Raw genomic sequence first — 8,863 nt, forward strand, 5'->3', positions numbered from 1 at the left:
AAAGCACAGGTAAACATCCTTCTGATATTCTCTGCTTTCAGCCAAGATCCATCGGACATCAGCAATGATATCTCTCGTTCCACGGCCTCTGATACAATTTGATGAACTTGACCTACACCTATGGATCCAGTAGCTCAAAAGAAGAAAACAAATCTTTGCAATGAGGATCATTCCCACCCCCTCCATACGCAGAGTAGACAGGGATGGGCAACTTGGACATTGGCTACCTAATATGGGGGGTGGGGGTGGCGGGCTACAAAAGCAAGAAGTGACTTGCTTACAAGCTTTCAAGAGAGAGCCTAGATCTAGAGGGTGCGGAGGAAGGTAGAAACTCTCCTGTGTAGTATCCAATGTGTCTGGGCTGCTTTGTTCTTCCATTCCCCTCTCCCTTCTTGTATATTGCCCCTCTCCCCAGCACCCAAACTATGCTGTATCTATTCCCTGACCTGTGCTCCACCTTCCCCTCCCTCACCTCACCCCACCCCCATATCCCAGCAACCAGCAAAGAATCCACCCCCTTTAGTATGGGTTCTTTTTCTTAGTCTTTTACAGTAGTGGTCCTATGCAGTATTTCTCTTTTTGTGACTGACTAATTTCACTCAACATAATGTCCTCAAGGTTCATCCATGTTATGCGGTGTACTTTTTGCATCCTTTTAAAGAGTGATGTTGAAATCTGGATTGGAATTGTATTATATCTATAGATTGCTTTGGTTAGTGTTGACATTTTCACAATATTGTCTGCTTACACACAAGCAGGGTATATTCTTTCATTTCTGCATGTCTTTTTTTCAGTTTCTTGTTGTTATTGTTAGGTGCCCTCGCATCAGTTCTGACTCATATAGACCTTATTGCACAACAGAATAATGCCTGGTCACAATGGTTATGCTTGAGCCCATTGCTGCTGCCACTATTCCAATCCATCTCATCGGAGGTCTTCTTCTTTTTTGCTGACCCTTCACTTTTCTAAAATGATGTCCTTCTCCAAAGACTGTCCCGTCCTGATAATACGTCCAAAGTATGAGAGACAAAGTCTGGCCACCCTGCTTTGTAAGGAGCATTCTGGGTGTACTTCTTCCAACACATATTTATTTGTTCTGGCAGTTCATGGTACCTTTAACATTCTTTTTCAATCCCATAACTCAGATGCATCAATTCTTCAAAGATCTTCCTATTCATTGTCCAAGTTTCACATGAATATGAGGCTATTGGAAACACCATGACTTGGTTTAGGCACACCTTAGTCCTCAAACTGACATCTTTGCTCTTGAACATTTTAAAGCAGTCTTGTGCAGTAGCTTTGCCTAATGCAATATGTTGTTTGATTTCCTGACTGCTGTTTCCATGAGTATTAATAGTGGATCCAAGCAAAATGAAGTCTTTTTTTTTTAACTTTTTATTGTGAATTGAGTAAAGGTTTACAAACAAGATCATCAGTTTTATATTCAACAAATCATGCACTTTGTTTCATCTTAATGACTATAATCCCATTCCATGCAACAACAGTTATTCTGCTTCCTCTTTGTAATTCCTATTTGCATTCCACCCACCATCCTATCCTTTGTTAACTTTGTCCTTTAGAAAATGTTGCCCTTTTAGTTTTGAATTATTGACCATTCCATGGTGAGTATACCTTGCTAATGTTGTTGTCCCCCCTACCACAACCCTCATAAACCTATCCACTGCTTAGCTGAAAATTGGGCCATGAGGGTGATAGTTCATTTCCAGACCTGAAGGGTAGTTAAGGGCAATAGTGTCAGTTTCCTCTTGTCTCTTTCTGACCAGTAAACACTTTTTTAAAAAATTAAATAATTTTGAGTTTTGTCCTGAATTTTCTTCCACTCTGTCCAGAATCCTCTAATGTGATCCCTTCCTGGGCCATATTTTGGCTCTTGAGGACTTGTTTTAATTTTCTTCAGTTTTATCTAAAAATTGCATATGAGCCATTAATTGTCTGTTCTACAGTCTGCCCCTGACCTTGTTTTGGCTGATGATATGGACCTTTTCCAATGTCTCTTCCCACAGATGTAGTCAATTTGATTTCTGCTATTCCATATGGCAAGGTCCATGTCTTTTACATTGTTTAAAAAAGGTATTTGTAATAATTAAGTCATCAGTCTTGCAAAATTCTCTCATACAATCTCCAGCGTTATTTCTATCAATAAATTGTAGAAATTTGTTGTTGTTGTTAAGTGGCATTGAGTTGGTTCTGACCTATAGAGATCTGTATAGGTTTTCTAAAGAGTGGTGGTGGGTTTTGAACCAACAAACTAGTTAGCAGTCCAGTGCTTGTCCTATATATAGCACCATACCAGGACTCCAAACGTTGGTTGTTTCTGTGGTTGTTAAGAGCTGTCGCATTTGTTCTGACTCATAGGAACCCTGTATAGGGTTTCCAAGGAGTGGCTGGTGAGTGTTGGACTGCCGACCTTGCAGTTCAAACAGACCTGTGGCCCAGTGATTATCCTACAGTGCCATGCCAGGATTACAGAAGTTGGTAGCGTTCTTCAATTTTAGTATTTCTGACTTCCGTGTTCAGTGGGTAAACTTAAATAATAGTAGTATTAACTGGTCTTCCTTGTGGGCATATGGATGTTATCCTTTCACAGAGAACACTGTACTTCAAGATAGGTCTTGAAATGCTCTTATTGACAATGAATGTGATATCATTCCTGTTCAGTTTGTCTTTCTCAGCATAGTAAACCATATGACTTTCTAATTTAAATGGCCATTACCAGTTCATTTCCTATACTAATACCTATTTCCTATTTCTTTACCAATACCAATACCAGTAGCATAATGGTTACGAGTCAGGTTGCTAACCTCAAGGTCAGCAGTTCAAAACTACCAGAGAAAGATGATTTCTGCTCCTGTAATGGTTTACAGTTTCGGAAACAGAGTCACTATGAGTCAGAACCAACTCCACAGCACATAATCACCACTATACCAATACCAGTATCCTAGATCACTAATGCTTAGGATATCAATCTTTATGTGTTTTATTTCATTTTTGATGACTTCCAATTTGAGGTAAGGAAGCCTGGGTTTGAATATCAATCATACCATTTACTGGCTGAGTGCTACTAACTCATGTTATTTCTCTAGGCTTCCTTTTTTTGTATTTGTGTGTGGAGTGGGAAGGAGTAAGGAGTACAGGTTAGGGTTAGGACTATGGCTAGGTCTAGGAAAGGCTTAGGACTTTGTTTAGCTTTAGGGTCATTTTTAGAACAAGGGTTAATAGTAGGGGTAATGTTTGGGCTCACATTAGGAGTAAGGCTTGGTCTAGTTTTTAGAGTTACAGTTATTTTTATTTTTCTTGAAATCTATTTGATTTCCTCTTCATTTGAAAATTCATTAACTACGTCATTCCCTTTTTTACTTTATGGTTTTTGTTGTTGTTGTTGTATTTTATTGCAACTTTTTCTCTGGGTCTCTATTTTCAGTGTCATAGGTCTGTTTTATTTGCACACTTCTATATCTAGACTCCTGATGTGATGCTGCAGGATAAGCACTGGACTGCTCATCACAAGTTTGGTGGTTCAAACACACCAGCTGCTCCTTGGAAACCCTATAGAGGGTGGTTGCTATGAGTAGGATCTGACTTGACAGCACTTAACAACACCACAGCTGGCTTGAGTCTAGGTGATACTGTCAAGTATGCGAGTCTCAGTTCGTTGTCCACCATTGTTGGTTCTCTCTACAAAGCACTCCCTGGTATTTTTTCATAAGGTTGGTTTGGTTTTCACATATTTTTCTAATTGTTGTTTATCTGAAAATGACTATTATATTTAATGTACAATTTTGCTGGATATGATTCTTTGTAGGCAATATTATTTTTGTCTTTCAGAGTTTTATATATGTCATTCCATTGTCTGCACAGTTTCTGCTGAAAAATCAGTGTTTAGTCTTATTAGTTCTCCTTTGTAGGTAGCTTTTTTTTTTTCTGAGCTACCCTCAGAATTCTTTACATTTCTTTGGTTTTGAAAAGTTTTAATATCATGTCTTGATGTTTTTCTTTTGAGGTCTATTCTGTTTGGAGCTCATTGAATTTCTTGAATGGATATCTTCTCATCTTTCATGATATTAGGGAAGTTTTCTCCCAACAACTCTTGGACAATATATCTTTTTTTTTTTTTTTTCCTATCTGGAATTCCTATCACACACATTTTTCCTCTTGATAGTGTCCCACATAAGTCATAAACTTTCTTTGGATTTTGTTGTTGTTGTTATTTTTTTGAATTATACCTGTATCGGATTAATATTGAGAGATTTTTCTTGAAGTTCAGTAGTTCAACTTTTCATTGATTAAGTTTTGCTTCTTTGCCTTTTTAAATGTGTTTTCTATTTTTGTTTTTCTCTTTTTCATTTTTTTTTTGCATTTGTGTGTCACTTATTTATTTATTCAATGTATAATTTTTAACTTTTTATTGTGAATTGAGTAAAGGTTTACAAACAAGACCATCAGATTTACATTCAACAAATCATACACTTCGTTTTATCTCAATGGTTACAATCCCCTCTATGCACAATGATCCCGCTTCCTCCCTGTGGTTGCTATTTGCATTCCACCCAGATTCCCATCCTTTCTCAACTTTGTCCTTTTGGTTTTTAATGACTGACTATTCCATGGTGAACATATATTACTAGTGTTGTTGTGTTCCCCCCCCCTGCCCCTATAAACCTATCTAATGCTTGGCTGAAAATTGGACCACAAAGGTGAGTTTCTTTCCAAACCTGAAGGATAGTTGAGGGCCATAGTCTCAGGTTCCTCCAGTCTCTTTCTGACCAGTAGACCTGGTCTTTTTTATGTTTTATTAAATATTTTTTAGTTTCTTTCCATGTATTCTTCCACTGTATCCAGGACCCTTTAATATTACCCTTTTAAGAGAAGTTGGTTCAGAGTGAGGTGGGGAAGGTAGAATCCCCACTGAATAGTTTTCATCTTGTCTAGATGGGTTTTGTGACAGGAGATGGGAATATGATTCTTTTGATTCAATAGTGAGTAATTGTTATCATGACAAATTATGATTGTCACCACTGTAAAGTTAGAAGATGTGTAACAAAAAGGGGGGAGTCCTGTGGGTTAATGCACTGGACTGCAAAGTCGTTGGAACTGTAAGGTCAGTAGTTCAAGATAACCAGCCAATCGCTCCTCAGAAACTCTACACAGGGTCGCTATGGGTCGAACTGCAGCTGACTAGAAGGCACTTAACAACAACAACAGTTAATCTTGCATTCCAGGAACAGAGGACCCTAGTGGAACGTGGAATCCTAACCAAAGAAGCAGTAACACCAGAGACAATGGCAGAAGTTATGGCATGGAGAGACAGAGCAGTTGAGGACTCTAGACTCATGGAAAGAGAAAGGCTGTGTACTGACAGCCAGGCGGTTGGCTTACAAAATATGCCCTTTAGTTGTTTAAATGATTATATCTTCCTGCGTGTTTTTGTGCACATAAAAAATAAAAAAGAGGAAAGAGAGGGAAATCCTGTTAACCAATGTTGTATGCAGGGGATTGTAATCATTGCAACGAAACAAAATATGATTGGTTGAGTGCAAAACTGATGTTCTGCCATGTAAACTGTCATTCAATTCACAATAAAAGCTTAAAAAAAAAAAGACATGGTGAAATGGAAATCAGTAAAAAGGAATTAGGAAAAAAAAGAGAGAGAGAGAGAGAGAGAAAAGATGGTAGTGGTAGCCAGGGACCATACAGTTCTTCTGGTCTCTGAGTCCTGAAAATTGATGTTCACATGTGTTCCATTAGTCCACTGGACTAATTGATTCCAAGACTCTTCAATTCTTACCACTCTTTATACTTCTGAAAATAGAGATACCAATAGCTACACCTTAGACAGTCACTCATGAGCTTTCAAGATCCTAGACACTGCTCAACTGAGTTGGATGTAGAATAGAACATTGTCTTTATAGAGTATGTTATGCCAGTTGATCATGGTGTCCCCTGAGACTGTGAACCTGAGATCCCAAGCCAATCAACTCATTGCATTAAGATGTTTGATAACATCTAAGAAGTTTTCATCATTTTTCCCATTGTATGCTCCACCACATGCATAGTTGTGCTTGCAGGAAATGTAAATACTAATGTACAAATCTCATCTTTCAAATGTTTTATATATTTGTGGGATATATAAATATATACACATCCCACTCTTCTTTCCTTACCCATTTGGTCTATGTCTCAATACATGTATATACACACAGAACACTGTTGTTCCAAGGTTGTGTATATGTCACTATTTGCCTGTATATCCTGTAGCCATGTTTCTTTCTTTCTTTTTTTAATGTTTTATTGTGAATTATGTGATAGTTTACATGGGAAAACATTAGCTTTACATTCATCTTATTGTATATCATTTCATTGCCATGGTTACAATCCCCTCCATGCATCAACAACCAACCTGGTATAACAAGGGGGTAGGAATGATCCTTGCTGTAAAGATTTGTTCCCTCTTTTGAGCTACTGCAACCATAGGTGTAGGTCAAGTTCATCAGATTGTATCAGATTACTCTTTTTTTCCCTCTTCTTTCTTCTTCTAGTTGAGCTCTTATCATCCAGTCATTGAAGAGAGGTCAAGTGGGTATCATCTGCAAGTGTGGATGTTCTTGTACATATCCCCTCTCTTCTTATCAGCTGGATGCTTCAATCTCTACTGTAGTCCTCTGTGACTATGTCACTGACACTGGACCCAGGAATTCCCAGGTCTTGCCAAACTTCTGGCCAACCAGTTCTCCATCCAGGTTCACAGGAGTCTATTGAACGTGGTTGGACTTAGCTTGCAGCTTCATTGCTGTTTTTCCCTCACTTCCCCTTATCGGTAACCAACGTGGTCACCAGTTAGAGCATGCGTCTGCTTGTGTATTCCCACTGAGTCTTAGTTTTGGAAAGGGTTTTAACCTGAGGGGACCCGACAGCTTGGATGCCTCCTCAGCAGGCAACTTGCATGTTCTTATACTAGTCAGTCGGACTACCGTTATTGTTTAATTTTTTTCTGCTGGTCTTTCTTTCAAGAAGTATCTTTTTAATCTTCTAGCCACTCCAGGTTGGTCTGCTTGTTCTTTCAAGTGGAAATTTCCCACCTCAGAAGATTCTGGATATGGTTCAGGATTCCACCTAAGGTCTTATGCAACACAGAGGCTCTGGAGAAAGCCTCTTTCACTGGGCAAGTTGTACTCCCATTTTAGGTATTCCAATCAGTTTTGCTAAAGGTAAAAAAGAAACGACTACAATCATACATTGACAGAGAACTTCCAGAGGTTCAAGCCGGATCCAGAAGAGGCTGTGGAATGAGGGATATCATTGCTGATGTCCAATGGATCTTGGCTGAAAGCAGAGAATATCAGAAAGATGTTTACCTGTGCTTTATTGACTATGCAAAGGCTTTCAATTGTGTGGATCATGACAAGCTATGGACAACATTGCGAAGTATGAGTATTCCGAAACATTTAATTGTGCTCATGAGAAATCTGTACCTGGATCAAGAAGCAGTTTTTTGACAATAGAGGAAGAAGGACTGTTACTACAAGAACAAACAAGTTGCTTGCCCAGGAAACATCAAGGCAAGTGGTTGGGTCTCCTCAGTGAAAAACCCCTTCCAAGAATAAGTCTCAATGGGAATACACACTCTGACTGGTGACCACGCTCATCACCGATAAGGGGAAATGAGGGGAAAATGGCAATGAAGCGGTGAGCTAAGCCCTACAATGTGGAGAGTGAAGCATTCAGTTGATAAAAAGAGAGGGCATATGCACAAGAACACCCACACTTGCAGATAAAACCCACTTGACCTGGCTTCAATGACTGGATGATCAGAGCTCAACCAGAAGAAGAAAGAAGAGGGGGAAAAAAAGTAATCTGATACAATTTGATGAACTTGACCTACACCTATGGATGCAGTAGCTCAAAAGAGGGAACAAATCATTACAGCAAGAATCATTCCCACCGCCTCCACACACAGAGTAGACAGGGATGGGCAACTTGGACATTGGCTACCCAAAATGGGGAGGGGAGCTACAAAGGCAAGAAGTGACTGGCTTACAAGCTTTCAAGAGTGAACCTAGAGCTGGGGGCCTGGAGGAAGGCAGAATCTCCAGTGAGTAGTATCCAATCTGTCTAGGCAGAGCTGATGAAATGAAATGCAGATGGGTCTCTTGTGATACAATAGTGAATAATTGTTATCAGGACTGATTGTGAGGGTTGGAAATGTAAAGGTAGATGTTTTGTAACAAGGAAGGGAGTGATTAACTTTCCAGTCAAGGAGCAGAGGTCCCTGGGACCATGAACGCAGAAGAGCTGAGAGTGGGACCCTACCCAGAGAAGCAGTGATGCCTGAAATGGAGGCAGAGACGATGATGTGGAGCGATTGAGCAGCTGGGGTCTTTAGATCCAGAGAGGAAGAGTGACTGTGTGCTGAAGACCGGGGTAGGGGAGGTGGAGTGTAGGGGACAGGCTTGCAGGGTATACCCTTTGGTTGGTTGATGATGAATGGAGGGGACTGTAACCATGGCAATGAAACGATATACGATAGAATGAATGTAAAACTAATGTTACCCATGTAAACTATCATATAATTCACAATAAAACATTTAAAGAAAAAACAAAAAGAAGCAGTTGTTTGAACAGAGCATGGGAACACTGAATAGTTTAAAATTAAAAAAGATGTGCAACAAGGTTGTAGTCTTTCACCATACTTATTCAACCTGTATGCTGAGCAAATAATACAAAAAAACTGGGTTCTATGAAGAAAAACTTGGCATCAGGATTGAAGGAAGACTCATTAACAACCTGCGATATGCAGATGATACAACCTTGCTGACTGAAAGTGAAGAGGACTTAAAACATTTAC

The sequence above is a fragment of the Chrysochloris asiatica genome, unplaced genomic scaffold, assembly GCF_000296735.1.
Source record: "Chrysochloris asiatica unplaced genomic scaffold, ChrAsi1.0 scaffold00252, whole genome shotgun sequence".
Taxonomy (NCBI): Eukaryota; Metazoa; Chordata; class Mammalia; order Afrosoricida; family Chrysochloridae; genus Chrysochloris; species Chrysochloris asiatica.